Source organism: Callospermophilus lateralis, assembly GCF_048772815.1.
Source record: "Callospermophilus lateralis isolate mCalLat2 chromosome 17 unlocalized genomic scaffold, mCalLat2.hap1 SUPER_17_unloc_3, whole genome shotgun sequence".
Classification (NCBI taxonomy): domain Eukaryota; kingdom Metazoa; phylum Chordata; class Mammalia; order Rodentia; family Sciuridae; genus Callospermophilus; species Callospermophilus lateralis.
The window spans coordinates 1,487,175-1,504,585 of record NW_027510161.1 but is presented as its reverse complement, the minus strand read 5'-3'; the positions used below and the strand labels follow the sequence as shown (position 1 = coordinate 1,504,585).

The window sequence follows — 17,411 nt, the reverse complement described above, 5'->3', positions numbered from 1 at the left end:
AAGAAGTAAAAAAAAAAAGTCTGGTTGAATCAATATGGCTTAAGGGTTAATAAACAACAGAAAGACCCATGAACATTGTTTAAAAACTGTTACTCAGGCTCTACAGCCATTTTCAAGACCCAAACAACCACCAGATGCTTTTCCCAGGATGGTGATTGTTGTACATGTTCCATCTTCCTCTGACTCTATGGCAATTAAGTAAAAACAGCAAGATGCATTTGGTTTCTTATAAACCAAATATATATATATATATATATATATATATATATATATATATATATATATATATATATGTGTGTGTGTGTGTGTGTGTGTGTGTGTGTGTGTGTGTAAATATATATATAAATATATATATATTTACATTAAAATTACTTGCAGGTAATATTTGTGATTTGTTAAACATTATAATTTCCTGCAGCAATTATGACATTCCCGTTCTTCTTTAGAAGAAACATATATATTATTTGAAGAAAATGATACTGCAGCAGTGAAGAGTTTCAGAAGTGAATGAGGAAAAATGTACCTGAAAATAGTCAACCAGCTACAAGGTATCCCCTACCACTTCAGATTCTCAGTGAAAGCCCGTACTGTGGGGTCTATGATACCTTCTTTAGAACCTGAGAAAACGATGCAGTGTATGCATTTTTAGGCTTGATGGCACCACCTGGTTCAAAACAAGCAGAAGGCCAGGCAAAGCAGTAAGCATGAGCCTTAAGCATTTTGCCTTAAGCATCTTGAAAAATGAGTCTCTATTGCTTTTATAAAATAACAAAATTATCTTGGCTTCAAAGGAAATATGCTTAATGTTGAAGGAAACAGTTTGGTTTGTGTTCTTGCATCCAAACAAAGTAAATACATAATTAAAATGTGAATATTATGGTGAGGAAAATGGAAGATGAACATAAAATTTTAAGTAGATATCATGGGATAGTATTATAATCTGCCAAGGCATTTATATACTTCAGTAATTTTACAAAGAAAGCACCCTTGTTTTCAAAACATTTTTATTGTAGCATCAGGGTATCTGCAGTTCAACATTAAAAAATTTAAAAAGAAGAGAGAATCTGTCTCTTGTTCACAAGTTGCCTCATTAATTTTAGTGAATGAGCATATGTACCTTTTTAATGTGATGTTATTATGATTAAAATTACTTGCAGGTAATGTTTGTGATTTGTTAAACATTATAATTTCCTGTGGCAATTATGACATTCCCATTCTTCTGTAGAAGAAACTTTTATGTACTGAACCACAAGTTTTCCAAGCTTCTAAATGCAGAGTTTCATTGCATATATTGGATAGGAATAGATGACTTCCCACAAAAACAAAATAAAAGAAAATAAATGCATTCAGTTGAGGAGTTCCTTGTTTAACTCTACCATTATGGAAACATGTTTCTAAGTTGCTTGCCTCTGAAATGTTTATGTGTTTGTCACAAAAGTGGGATGGCAAGTAAATTTAAAATGGCATCCTCTTTCAAAGAATTTTGTCACTTAACTATTAGAAAATGCTTTGGTAATCATAGTCCAAGATTTAATTTCTTCGGTTTTTGATAAAAAAATTTTAGGGTTTTTTCTTCTTTTAATTAAACTTGTGATTGTGAATGTCACTGTCTCTTGATAGATAACCTTTATATTTCAATTTTAACATATATTGTGTGAATACATTAATGTAAGTAAAGAGAATATTTCTTTGGTTCCATAAAAAGCACAAATATCAAAATCAAATAAATAGAGTAACTTTTACAATATTTTTGAACATTTCTAAAAGATGAGAAACATGGCCTAAATAACTTACCCAGAAGATATCCACATTGTATGTTAGCTCCATGCCACTTTTTTTTATAAAAACAAACATCTTTTACTTTACACTACTTTGTTGTATCTGATCTTTACAAGTCTGTACTCTGCAAAAATCAACATATAAGAAGATGTGGCTTTGTTTACTGAGATTCAAACTTGATGTGATGCTTTAAAATAAACTCAGAGTTTTTACAAACATAAAAAAATTGACTGATTGACTATAAAATGGAAGTCTCCAAGATCTGTCCACAGAGGGGTTGTGATTTGTGTTTTCACTATACTGTGGTTCTCAAGAATCTGTTAATTAGTATCTTAATTATGTTAATGTGGCTATGCTCTAATAGCACTAACTCCATCTTGATTTTTCTCTTGTAACACAAGCTGTAACTGATGGTCACTTTGGCAACCAACTGATTGATAGCTATATTGATAACTGTGCACTGATATGTAAATGAGATAGTTGACTCCTGGAATCTTTCCCTCCAAATTAACATCTGGAAATTGAGATAATATACCTGGGACTACAAATACAATGGCTTTAGACTCCCATTTTGAGACACACCTCACTATGACAATGTTCTTTAATCATTCTGAATTGGCATCAGCTCTGGAGGCTCTGTCAAGAAGGAACAATTCCTTACTTCATTGCTGATGTTTTGATAACAATAAGGACACATTCAATTGTCACCCTTGAGGGAACTTTTCTCCTGGACCATGTATACAGTTATTTCTGTAGAAGTATGATTTTTTTTTGTTCATTGCTAGCCTTTTGTGCACAAGTAATTTTCTTTGACCTATTTTCACCTGTTTTTACATGTTTCAGCATAAGGTCATGCTGAGAGCCATTGCCAAGTCGGAATGACGCATGACAATTTCTTTGTCAGCCTACCCCATGTTGCTTAGAGGAAGGACTCTCCATATTGGACCCAGGTCATTTGCAGTGACTTTGCATGAAAGGTGACCTTGCTCAAGGACCAGGTCAGATCCGAGTTTAGGGAGTTCCAGGTTTAGGGCGATCCGGGTTTAGGGCAGTTCCAGGTTTAAGGTGATTCCTGCTGGGAATAGGGCGTATCCTGCTGCCTCAGGTGCCTTGAGTTCCCATTGAGTTCTCCCGGGATTCAGAGAGTATTTTGGGATTCAGAGCCTGGTGGAGAGCGTGGATTTTGCCCAGAATGTGTGTTTGTAGAGTGCCGGTGACAGTTCGGGAATAAAGAGTTGCTGTTTGAATCTGCAAGGCTGTGTGGTGGCTCGGTTATTTTGTGCCCAGCTAGACTGTGGCAAGGTCAGGCAGCACTGACCAAAAGGACGCAGATTAAAAATGCTGCTGAACAAGGGTTTATTAAGATTCACTCCCAGGCGAGACCCTCCAGTCTAAAAAGGTATCTGGGGAGAAGCATATGGGGGTCAGCCAGACTGAAATTTTTATTTGGCTTAGAGCAGGAAAGGAGGGCTTGGGACAGGAAAAGGAGGTATTTAGGGTCCCTTGTCCTATTGGGTTGGTCTGGGGAGATTGCTGAAATCCAGGATTGGTCAGGAGACCCAGGTGAGTTGCTTGGTGCTTTGTTCCTCAGCCAACCTCAAACTCTAACATCCAGTTGATGCAAAATGACCACTGTGCTTTAAAGGAAAATAATACAATATTTTATTATGAACTAAATATGAGGGACTCAAGCCTCAGAGCAAAGGTTTAAATTGCTTTAAATGAAGAGTTCCAAAGAAAAGGAGGTTGTGATAATTTTTATAGATAGAAAACAAAGATAACTGTAAATTAACACTTTCAGTGATCACATGGTCACTGGGGGCATTATATAAGTGAGTTATGGTACAGTGGGGAAGTTTTAGCCATTTAACTGAGATGGTACCTTACTACATTCTTAGTAGAAGGATTTGGAGATCCTTCCTCATTTGTACACACAACCTCTAGAATGTAGACCGTTCTGTCTATTACAAACATCATTCACTCCAGATAAAATTAGTAGTCTGCTCTTTGTTAAGCTGTGGATAGTTAACCAGGTCAAACCTACATCACAGAAAGTTTACCTAATAGACATGATAGTGTTAAGTCAGATACAAAAGTCAGGATTAATTAATTCTTTTCTAAATGTTGAGGGCCACAGCCAAGTTGGGATGATGCATGGTATTTTTGCCAGAATGGAGTGGTTGAGAGGTGATGCCAGCAAGCCATTGAGATGATGATGGTTATGTTAATCTGTGTATTCAATTGTATATTAGACCCCTGGCCTGCTACTTTGGAGTTCTCTCTGGATTCCTGGGGAGTTCAGTTAGTTGGGGAAGTGCCGGAGGAGGGATTTCGGGAGGAGGGATTTCCGGTTGGTGTGTGGTGTGTCCCCCGAGAAGGCTGCATGCTTGAGGTTCACGGGAGTGCAGAGAATAAAGGAGTTCCTGTTTTAAATTTATTTTTTTTAGAGAGAGAGAGAAACAGACAGAGACAGAATTTTTTATTATTTATTTTTTAGTTATCGGTGGACACGATATCTTTGTTTGTATGTGGTGCTGAGAATCAAACTCGGGCTGCAGGCGAGCGTGCTACTGCTTGAGCCACATCCCCAGCCCAAGGAGTTCCTGTTTTGAACCTACAAGGCTGTGTGGTGGCTTGGTTATTTTGTGCCCAGCCAGACTGCGGCATCTAAAGACCAAATTAACCTTTTAAAATAAGCCTCAGGTCTCCTACAAGTCTCCAGTAAGCATGCCTGTGTTTATTTTACATGTTCATGTCCAGGGAAGATATTGTCTATCTAGTTCATGCTTGAAAAAAATCTAATGGAATAGTATCTTTGGGTAAGTTTAATTTCACATTCCTTTTGTTTATTGTTCCTTATGATACTTTTGTGCACTTCATAATAAAATGATTACTTTGAGAACTATCTTTGTTTTGCTGGACTTATCAATGGATAAAAAAAATGTGGCATATATACACAATGGAATTTTACTCAGCATTAAAAAAAGAAAAACAGACACTAGTATTGCTGTATCTATAAACGTGGCTGTATAACCAATGTGATCCTGCAATCTGTAATGTGGAAAAATGTGAATTCATACCCCATTTGAATCAAATAAATGATATGTCAAGATCATTGTATATTAGACCCCTGGCCTGCTACTTTGGAGTTCTTGTATTGTCTTGAGCAACTAATAAAAAAAAAGAACAAAATCATGGCATTTGCAGGTACATGAATGGCGTTGGAGAAGATAATGCTAAGTGAAGTTAGCCAATTCCAAAAATACAAATGCCAAATGTTTTCTCTGATATAAAAAGTTGACTCACAGTGGGGTAAGGAGAGAGAGCATGGGAGGATTAGATTAATTCTAGATAGGAAAGATGGGGGGGAAGGAGGGGACAGAGGATTCACAAGGATGGTGGAATGTGATGGACAGCATTATAAAAAGTACATGTATGAAGACTTGAATTGGTTGTCAACATACTTTATATACAAACAGAAATATGAAAACTTGTGGTATATATGTGTATTAAGAATTGTAATGCAAAAAAATACATGTATAAAGGCATAAATTGGTGTGAACATTCTTTATGTACATATATATGAAAATTATAATTATAATGCTCCTCTTCCAAGAGGAGCAATATTTTTATTCTTTTCTATCTTTTATTGATATTATTATTATTTTTAAATACACAACAGCAATAGAATGCATTACAATTATTATTACACATATAATCTTTGAGGTTAAAATTATTCCCATGTTTTGGCATAGTGGACCATATTTGTGGGTTCAACATGACAAAGATGATTAAATTCTGTTATTGAGTCAGGAACAATATTGAACAGAGGCCAATAAAATTTTATAATCTCCCTTGTTGGATAAAGGGAAGCCTGAAATAGTATAAGTTCAAAAGCAGGCTTCATGAGTTCTATGTCACTACTTAAGGATTTGGAGATCCTTCCTCATTTGTACGCACAACCTCTAGAATGTAGACCTTTCTGTCTATTAACATTACAAACATCTCTATATTATCAAATTTTTGAATATAAAGAAATTTACTGTGGATATATGTATATTAAAATTATGATCCTAGGATATACTAAGAAACATATACTTGATCTTCCTCCTCAGTTCTAGGCACACAGCTTCTAAAACTCTTGAAATTTTCTGGGCTGTAGGAATGATAAGAGTATCTTTTGTTACAATATTTGTGTTTTTCTTCCAATTCCCAAAATAGCTCCAGAGTAAGAAAGATAAAAGGAGCCAGTTTGGTTATTCATAACAATACCCTTTCAACCATACCCAAGTTACCTTTGATGGTCACCAAGATAGCTTCAGAGTGGGTGCTACTTGGGATTAGAAAGTTGAAACTTTCGATCCACTATGGCCACAGGTTTAATTAAATGTGTCTATGTAATGGATCCTCCATAAAAATCATGGACACATTATTGAACTCAATAGGGCCTTTTAAGTGTCAGGGCAGTTATAGCTATAGGTAATGATGAAACAGACTTTTTGGTTTGAGATGCAATAAATCACAAGGAGAGTTGTGGTTATAACATATGAATGTCTGTTTCCAGTTCCCCTTCAAGATGAAGAAACACAGCCTCCAGGATTCAGTCACCTAAATGTTCAGGAAGAGAAGCATTCTCTTCAGCTATATATAGATAAAACAATTTAAAGACCTTTTTGCTTCCTTACCCTTCTCTAATTTATGCTCCCCTAATTGCTTTCTGGTCTTGATCTATGCTGTATTCTCTTTGCTTATTTCCATTCCTTTGTCCTGAACAGGTTTCTAGATTATAGTGGTATGTCTTTAACTAAAGAGTGCTGAGGTGGTAGAAACAAAGGCAAAAAGATGAGATATACCTAAACAAAAATCTAGGTGTGGTTGTGTACTCCTGTAATACCAGAAGAGGGTGAGGAAAGAGGACAGAGAGAATGGAAAATCAGATAAAGAGCAGAATTGTGGGTAACCTCAAATTAAATTTGCAGATAAATTAGCCTGTGTAATGAATAATGCAAACACTAGCAATAAAGACAGTAATAATTACTAGAGGTTGAAAATAAAACCATACAGTAAACTATTGGAGACAAGGCAACTTTGTTCTGTTTTGGGTTGAAGAAGACATGCTATTTCCTATTACCACTGGTTAATAAATTCTTCATAAATCAGTCTTGGAACTATTCTCTATCCCTGGGATTATACCAAAATTCTGGAAATTACCAAATTGCAAATAATAAAAGATGAAAGTTTCTGATTACTCTTTACAGATTCCAACTGGTTCTATCTTGACCCTCATGTACCTCTCAAGACCTTGATACCATAATACCTCCCTAGTATTTTCAAACTAGATTTATCCTCTGGTGTTCTTCATATAAGGATTTGTTTACAAAAAGATAGTTCAACATTTATGGAAGTAGAACAGTTTGATATTGCAACTTAAATGATTTTCTTTTTCCTTATTTCTTTTAGAGGTTTGGAGTATGAGAGTTAAAATGTTGGGAAGTGGAAGGCAATCTAGATAAGTGATGATTAAACTCTTATGGGCCGATGACCTCTTTCAGATTCTGTTGAAAGCTTTGGGCCCACTTAACAAGTTTTTTCATAAATACATTAACACAAAAATTATATGTAATATTTTATTGAAAATCAATTTTCTTACACAAACAACATAAGCAATATTTATTAAAAAGCATATTTTCAATTTTTTATGAAAATATTAAGACTCTTAAAGAAACAACTAAGTAAATTAGTACTAGGCAGTATTAACAAAATAAATTTTTGAACAAAAATACACCTTAATTATTATTACTAATACCTGGATTAAGTAAAGTTGAATTGGATCCCTAAATCCTGAAAATAAGGATAACCAGAAATAGACTGACATTTCCATATCCAGTCACTCAATTGTGAATGATCTAAATCTCTGAAAATAACTATAGGTGATGAAAGAGTAACAGACTTCTCAACTGCATACAACAGGAAAAAGTAATTTTTTCCTAATAAAAATAACAAAAAAATGTGTACAATTCATCCATAGTATCTAGTACTCAATCAAACTATGCATGCACGCGCGCACACACACACACACATACCCACCCACACACATACACACACGTAAGATTGAAAACCTAAAAAATGAAAAAAAAAAATTAGGTCCATGTGGCTCAAGATAAGAGATTTTTAAGATTAAGAGTTTAAAAGATGCTTAATATGCCATGAGATAAAAGAAAATATTGACAATTTCTACAAAGAATTGAAAATTATCTTTTTAATATTTACTTTTTAGTTGTAATTAGACACAATATCTTTATTTTATTTATTTATTTATTTTTATGTGGTGCTGAGGATTGAACCCAGGGCCTCACATGTGCTAGATAAGTACTCTACAGCTGAGCCACAACCACAGACTGAAAGTTATTTTTAAAAGAAAAATCAACATGAAAATTTAGGATTGAATGATTTTTTGATAGAACTCAAAAGCACAAGAAAAAAAGCCAAAATTAACAAATGAGGTGTCCTCAAACTAAAAAGTTTCTGCAGAGCAAACAATCAATAGAATGAAGAGACAACCTACAGAATAGGAGAAAGTCTTTGCCAGCTCATCATCTCATAGAGGGTTAATATTAATAATATATAAAGAACTCAAAAATCCTAACAGAAAGCAAATCATCCAACTTAAAAAAAATGGTGATGATTTGAAGACACTTCTCAAAAGAATTACAAGTGGCCAAAACTATATTTATAATTTAAAAAAAAATATATATATTTTTTTAAAATGCTCAATCTCATTAGTCATTAGGGAAATGCAAATCAAACCGAAATGAGATACAATATTGTCACATAATGGTTATTATCAATAAAACAAAAAATAACAAATGCTGGTGAGAATGTAGATAAAAGGCATTCTTTATATTAATGTGGCTGTAAATTAGTACAGAAAGTATTAAAAACAATATCAAAGTTCCTCAAAAAACTAAAAATACCATAAGATTTGTCTATTCCATTCCTGGGTATGATACAAATCTCTGAAAATAGATATGGGTGATTAAAGAGTTAACAGGCCTCTCAACTGCCTACAACAGACAAAAATAATGCCTTCCTAAAAAAATTATTCAAAAGGAAATGAATAATTCATAGAAAAGGTATGCGAGGGTTTATTGTGGCAATATTAACAACAGTTAAGAGATGAAATAAGAAGCCTTGTTGCAGACCAACAGATGAATAGATAAAGAAAAGGTGGCATACAATCACATTGCACCATTATTCAGCCTTAAAGAAGACTGATGTTCTGTCATTTGTAGCAAAAGTGAATGGAACTGGAGAAAATTATGTTAAGCAAAATAAACAAAACACAGACAAGTATAGGTGTTTTCTGTAATTTGAAAAAATATTTTAACTAACCTAAAAGTAGAATTGCAATTACTAGGGGAATGGGAAGAGTATTATAGAGGAAGGGAGGACATAGTGAAAGTTGAATGGTTATGATCAGTGCATACAGTATGCATGTATAGAAATATCACAGTGAATCCCATTAATATACATAATTAGAGTGTTAATTAAAAATAGAATTTTAAAAGAAAATTTAGGATTAAATAATACAATAACCAAAATCAAGTGCTCAATTAAACAAATTGGGCTATGAAAATCAAACAAGTCAAGGAATGTGAAGACATAATAAGATCCTGGGGATGCAATTGGTGAGGTTGAAGATGCCAGGAGTGAGGGCTTGGTAAATGGTTTGCCTTTCCTTAGAGTCCTTTGCATGAAGTGTCATGTGAACAGAGTCCCCAAGTATCCATGGTGGGTGAGCTCTGGAGCCTCTTTGGAGAAAGAGGCTGCACATAGGCACAGAAGGAGCTATGGATGCAGCTCAATCCACCTTGCATGCAGCCACATCTCTGCACCCTGGGTCTGGGTAGAGAAGGTGAGCTAAAGAAAACTAAACACAGTCCCCACAGTTACTGTACCAATTGCACACAAGCACAGGTTCCCAGGGGCTGGGCAGCAGCCTGGTCATCTTGAAGGACTTCAGAGAGGCCAAGAATTTGTAGGAGCCTCCTGTCCTGCTTCTTTCATTCTGCATCTTCTCCATAGACAGCAAGGACAATGAGCTCTGGGACCTAGTGGCAGTGGTAGTGCCCCTCTCCACACAGCTTCACCACTCTTCCAGCTCCTGAGGAAGAATGCCTGGAACCAGAGTTCACCTCCTGATGAAAACTGAACATAACATCAAGAATAGTTGTGACACAGCCAAATTCATTTGCAGCAGATAAGGAAACCATGGTGAATCACTACCAAAATTGCAATCCCTGAAGCTTGAGAAATCTGCAATTTATTTGACAGATAATGCATAGTCTGGATTGGTAAATGTTTCATTACAGTTTGGGTGGGGACTTTTCTCTCAGAGACACTCTGATAACATACTTCTTGATGCTTTCCATATTATAGGGGGAAAAAAAGCTTTAGTTTTACCCTGGGTAGAGATTTTAGTATTACAATAAAGTTTTCCTCTCAATCTTGGTGTATGCTCCAATGGGGTAGTTTATGGGAAATTACTTCTGAAAAACAACTGTCATATGATTTGTTAGAAAAACTATACCTTGGAGCTCAGGATACTGAATGGAAGACAATATGCATCCAGACTAAAAGTCAGGCCTATCCTCACTTCTCAGGCTTCTTCTTCGCTGATACCTGTAAAGACAATGCCCATTCATGACAGGCAGGCTCTGCTTGGTGCCCTGCAGTGCAGAGGTGACAAGCTATGGTCATGGGATCAGCTTCCCCTCCCAGTCACTCAGGGCATAGCTTTGCTAAAAGGGCTATACCTGCACCCTGTGGCACCCCTTCCTGAGGGGTCTGAGCAGCTGCAGTCCCAACCAGTGCAGCAGAGCATCGTTGGGGGTCTTCTAGCCTGGACTGTAGATACCAGAAGGAACCTAACTGTGCTTCCATGTCTCCCAGTACAATCAGCCCATCTGGTTCTGAGCAGCATTTACTTGCTGGGCATGCCTTATCAGCCATCAAGTCAAACTTCTGCTCTAAGAGGGATAGAAAGCCTTGTACCAAACCCCCATCCCTGGAGTTTGGAGTCAGCAACTTATTGATAGACCATTGTCAGCCTAATAGCTGTTGTGTGTTATTTGTATACAAAGAGGACCACAGGCATGTGTGAGCAACCTGAATGACTCTAGCATGCACTCTAGCACTCTACCACTGAGATAAATCACCAGCTTTTCTACAAAACATTTTTAAGAAAAACTTTTCATCAGATGGGAAATCTGGCTACATGTTGAGGGCCGCAACCAAGTCAAGATGGCGCTTGGCAGTTTGCCAGGAGGAGTAGTTTGTGAGGCAATGCCACCGAGCCATTAAGATGATGAGGATTCTTTATTGGCTGACTACTGTATCTAGATGATGCTAATTGAGACAAGCTGTGTGTAATCAGTAAGGTATATATACCTCTGATGTTCCACAATAAAGCAGCTCCTGCTACCTTGGGTGCACCCTATAGTGAGTTCCTGCTCAGTTTCCCCGCAATAAAGCAGTACCCGCTTCAACCTTCAAGTTGCTTTTCATCTCCTGGTTATTTTACCCTGCCGGACTGCAGCAGCTACACAAGACAGGAAGGACCCAAAGAGGGAAATTTGGAAACACTAACTGTTGTCAAAGTGTGATTATCAATGCCTGTCAAAGACCACTAGACTCCAAGGTTTCCCAGATGCACAAGAGCTAAAATATAAAGTACAACATAAACAACTGTACAAGCAGTCTTTATCTTTTTCAGTGATATTCATGCACAAACTTGCAAATATATAATGTTACATCTGGGCAAACATTTCCCAGATCCCAGTGAAAAAGCCCAGCCCCCACTCTTGCCAGGTTTTTTTCTGAGAAATAGGTCTAAGAGCAAAGGCTCTAATCAATCACTACAGTTTCTCACCTCCCTTTGAGGTGCAGTAACAGAACACTTTTCCTTCACTTGGGGAATTCACAGCAAGCTTCAAGGGCTAAAACAGGATTTCTAAAGTTAAACACAAATTCCAAGTTATTTCAGCCAGAGTCAGGAGCTTTGTCTTATATATAAATAAGTCTTAGAACCCAGAGTCCAAGGAGAGGGGAAGATAGGTATTCTAGGATAAGAACCAAGTTAATTGACTCCTCCCTGCTCTCAGCACTGGTTTTAATGATAACAAATAACACATCCTGATCCTTTGGAGACCCTGCAGGCCCTGGAATCATGGGGAATAGGCAAAGTGTAGATAGCAAACAGCTCACCCTTTGCCAATGTTGCTTAAATTACCACCAGCCACAGCACCCTCTTTTAACCTACAAACCTGTGTCTCACATCAAGAACCAAAAGTGCACATTTAATCCAGTTCCCACTAAAAATAAAACATCACTTTTTCTTCCAATGGCTGTTCCTTCCACTCTTAACAAAGTACATCTGATACAGATCACAATAATCCAAGTGACTCTAAGCCAGAAGACTCTAAAAGAAACTTGCAACTGGGGCTCAGTGTTGCCCTAGATGCATGAGTTTTTATTTGAGTTAGTCAGTTTTCATCATGATATTAAACACCTGAGAAAATCAGCTTCAAAGAGGAAAGGTTTATTTGGGCTAATGGTATCAGAAGTTCCAGTCCATGGTTGTTCTGCTCCAAAATGGAAACATCATATCAAAAGGACATGGTAGAGAAAGGCTGCTTGGCTACTGGCAATTGAGAAGCAGAAAGAAAGAGGAAATGTAGTGACACTTCCTTTTTTCACAGAAAAGTCTTAACTGGGCTTCTCCAGAAATCTTCACCATGGCTGATTTTAGGAGTGCCAGCAAAAGAATCTCTACAAAAGAGTTTAATGTAGATAAACTTCCTATTTTCATGTTGCCCTGTTTTACTTGGCCACTGGCTGGGAAGAAACTAACACTCCAGAAACTAACACTGGACACCCCTTACTAGTTTCTCACAAACATGTATCCAGTATAGTAGTTTGTAGAAATGTCTAAACAAGGCCTCTGGCCTTGAGCTGGGCTTTACAGAGATGTCTACATTTCTAAGATAAGAGAAGTTACCAGTTGGGTCCATGGTAACAGCTGTCAGGGGAATAAATGAAAGGGAAAAGAAGCTCTCCCCTTCTCAGATGTTGTTCTTGAAGGGTTAACTTGCCCAAAACAGTGAAAGAAAAAGCTGCTTTTATGTGAACTTCTGCAGACTGTGAACTTCTGAGCTTCTCCCCTTACATGCTGAATATAAAGTTCTGAAACTTCCTTAACTTAGGGTTCAGAGAATTGATTGACTACAGCAAAATCTGTACCCTCTGAATCTGGCTGCAGCCAAATAAAACTGTTTCCTGCTATCTTTGGTGCCTTGCCTCATCTGTTCCTACAACAGAAATAGCTAGGGGTAAGCTATAACTTTCAGAAGCACACCCCCAGTGACCTACTTCCTCTAACTGGACCCTATATGGCTATGAATTTTGTCAGTGGATCAATCCATTGATAAGGTTATTATCCCCATGATCCAATCACTTCCCAAAAGCCCCATCTCTGAACATAGCCACATTGAACAACCTTCAACACAAGAGTCATCATGGGAAACTTCATATCCAAACTATAATAATATCAAACGTGGCAAAAAGAAAAAGGAATAAAGAAAGTAAAGCAGGCAGGCAAGCTGTCAGGCAAGCAAACTAACTTACAACTGAATCAGGGAATAATATATATATATAGTTTTACAAAATATTTTTAAATGTTGTGCTAGAAATCAAAACTAGGAAAAACTCACGAAATGTTGTACTAAGTCACTAAAACACCAAAAATGTCATGAGCAAGAAGGCTGTCCTTTACAATGAGCCTGTTGAAAATAGGGCTCAAGAACCCCAACATTCCCAGGGAAGCTTTCAGTCCCTGGGTCATGGTAGAAGGAGAAACACAGCAGATGGAGCAGACCAGAATGGAAATCACACTGCAAACCCAATAGAAGATAATCATCCTGCCCTTGAGGTCAAGGTTTCTGAATAACAACAACCATTCTGTCCCCAATAGCTACAAGCAGGCAAATTCTGCAGTATCATCAGAGCTCAGTTAGCCCCAGAATCCTGTGTCAGCTCCCTGGAGCATAATCTGGTCTTTTTTATATGGTCTTGGAAACTTGATTGATGAGCCTGGGGCTTCTCAAGGGAATTTGCAGAGAATTTACACAGACTAAATGACCTTCAAAGCTATTCCTAATCCACTCATCAGCTTGATTTAAATCACAAGCAAGGAATAACTGTAGAGTGTACCTCAACATAAGATATGTACAATTTATTAATGCATAGTTTAACAAAAAAGATAAAGAAACCCATTTGGATTACCTCAAAGTCACAAATATTCAAAACACCCAATTGTAGAGCTGTCAGTGTTTAACCACAATGCAAAGAAAAGACTACTGACTCCAATTTAAATCAAATTAAAGCAAGCTTGTAATTCAGACTGGCCAGGGCTGTCTCTCCCAAAACCGGTGGGAATAGAAGATAGCAACACAGATCTCTAGGAGTGCAGCTTTATTGCACATAAAGTTGCAAAAAAAGGGGGGGGGAGGTGTCTTGAGAACTTATAAATAACAGGATGGATTTTGACAAGCATAACAGAAAGAAAGGTAGTATGTTAATGGTCCAGCACTTAGGGAGTAAATTTAGGTCCAAACATCAGAATTTATGAGACACCACTAGAGTTTCAGAGAGGGTCCACATCTGGCCAGGAAAAACCAGAATTTATGAGGTGCCACCAAAGTTTCAGAGAGGGCTGTTATCTGGTCAAGGAGACTCAAGCATGGGTGAGTTCAAGGCAAGGGCAGGCATTCCAAGCAGTTTAGAAATCACAGTAATTTATAGTAAAGCCAAAATTAACTTTTCATGCCTTGTCGTGGCTCCCAATCTTTAGAGGGAACTAGGCTGCGTTTATCAGTCAGATCTTGGAATATCTGACAAAATTCTCTCTGCTTCACCTCAGCTGAACTGCCATTGAGTTCCCAGTGGTATCTGGTCCCTCAAGTTCTGCAGATGACATCACTGTTGCTTTCTGGAAATACACTTCAAATAATCACAAATGGCTATCTTAATTTTGAGTGGGCATATTTTCTGACCAAATTCTTTTCCAAAGCAATTTTACTACTGTTTACTGGTGTTGAGTCCTTGCTTCCCCAAATACAGAAGTATAACACCAGAGAAGAATGCTGAGGCAAATGTAGAGTGGAAAGTAGAAGCTTTATTAAAGGACACCAGAAAGACTTCTCCCCAGAGGAAGAAGAGGACCCAAAAGGTGGAATACGTGGAAGGGGGAGGTCTTAACTATTTTATACCTAAAGGTCTTCTTTCAGCTTTCCCACTTTCATGTTCTTTGTTTCCATTTATCTTGCAATGATAGAATGCAGGTGGGAAGGCCAAAAGGTGAAAGATAGGTGGACTGAAGGAGTAATCTGGGGAGGAAGGTCCTGGGTGGTTTTTGATTATCACTTTCCTGTTTGCTGGGAGCTGTTTCATTAACAGTTCCTTAGGATGAGTTCTGGGCCTTGAGGACATTAACATTTCAATGCTTCTCTGGTTTCCTGGACTCCATTCTCAATAACGGCCTCCATTTCCTTAGTCATACTCAATATTAGACCGGATTTATCTAACTACACAACAAATATTGTTGAACAAATTACAAAGAATTGTGATTACAAAAATCAAAGAATTGTTAAAACTTATAATTTGGCCACAAAAGTGCATGGAAAACTGAAAGAAAAAAATCTTGTTGTAGAAATTACAGCCCCTATAGAAATTCTAATTACTTTACTAATTACTAACTACCTATCCTCAAATCTGGCTTCAGCTACATCTTCATGCTGAATATATGGTATTTTTCTCTCAACCAGAGTATTCAACTAACCAAAAGTCCCCATTTCTACATGTAACATAACAAAGTTTAGTACTTCTGTAAGGGTCCGGCGAAACACCGGAGGAAGAGACCACCAAGAGACTGACTCATGCAATTGCAGAAGGGGATTTATTGGGGATCCATTCCAGCATGCTGGGGCTCCCAGCCCACTCAAGAAGGGAGAGCAGCCAAGAGCCCAGAGCAGAGGATAAGCAGTGCTTAAGTACACTTTTTGAGGAGGGCAGGGGCTTTGCATACATCAGAACAAACCATCATGAGGCATGGGAAAATTGAACAACAACTCTTAGACATGATTAGCACATTCATTGGCGGGAACAGATTGGGCGGGGGTGATTGGTCACTCCTAAGTGGGGTACACATTTAAACTGATTGGTTTAGGTCCTGCGATGCGTACGTGCCAGGCTACACAGGGTCCTAGGTGATTAGACAACCAGAGAGTCAGTAGGAATATTTACTGGGCAGTTCCAGTATTGTCCTAACAGCTACAGGGATTTCAGGTTTGGCGGGTAGCAGAGGAACTTAACAATACCTGGTCCTTTACTTTTTAACTCAGGCCTTGCAGCTTAGAAACTTTACAATGCCCGGTCTTTTACACTTTAACTCAGGCTTTGCAGCTTAGAAGCAGCTTAGAAATTTTACCCTTACACTTCAAGTCAAAGAAAAATAAATTTGTTCTGAGTCAAAATTTCAATTTCATTCCAAACAATTATATTTGCTGTTCACTAAATCATGAAGTGGATGAATGGGGGCAATCTCTGAAAGGGTGCATTCTTCCTATGACTCCTCCCCCCATCTCCCACTCTCTCTGTTCCTTGACCCTGCCAGGAGTTAAGCAACTTTCCTCTACTATGACCTTTGCTCCTTTCTGCCTCACCTTAGGCCTGGAGGTGTAGAGTAGGCCACCTGAGACCTTTGAAACCTAGAGCCCCAAATGAACTTTACCTCCTCTAGGTTGTTCTTTTCAGATATTTTGGTCTCAGTTACACAAACTCCCAGTGGTAACTAGAAGTGGGTTTGCTGCTGTGACTAATTTGACCATGTGATTCAGAAGTTTTGGGAGCTGATTTGTGGAAGAAATTTTGAAAAGTATAGATATGTGAACTGGAAAAACTTTAGAATATTGTAAGCAGAACTTAATGTGCAATTCTGATGAGACCTCAGAAGACCAGAATGCCAGTAAAAATGTGGACTGCACTCATGAGTTTTCAGAGAAAAATGAGATTATATTTGGAATTGGACTAGAGGCCACTCTTGTTATATTCTGGCAAAGAACCTGGCTACATTTTGCCAGTTATTGGGAATTGGACTAGAGGCCATTCTTGTTATATTCTGGCAAAGAACCTGGCTACATTTTGCCAGTTATTGGGAATTGGACTAGAGGCCACTCTTGTTACATTCTGGCAAAGAACCTGGCTACATTTTGCCAGTATCCTGAGATTCTGTGTGAAGCTGAATTTAAATGTGATAGACTGATTAATCTGGCAGAGTAAATTTCAAGGGAGCATAGCATTCAGTCAGTGGCATGGATATTGCTGGTGGCTTTTAGGTTTACCATGAGAATAGGAAGCAAAAATCAAAGAATTGTTAAAACTTATAGTTTGGCCACAAAAGTGCTTGGAAAACTTAAAGAAAAAATCTTGTTGAAGAAATTACAGCCTCTAAAGAAATTCTAATTACTTTACATAGAGACACAAGGAAAGATGCCTTGAGTCATCTCAGGAATTTT

General features: G+C 37.6%; 1 pseudogene; it reads left to right on the top strand.

Annotated features, from left to right (window-relative positions):
• The first annotated feature begins 148 nt into the window (after positions 1 to 148).
• On the top strand, positions 149 to 702 carry LOC143386090 (adapter SH3BGRL-like; annotated as a pseudogene).
• Positions 703 to 17,411: the final 16,709 nt, after the last annotated feature.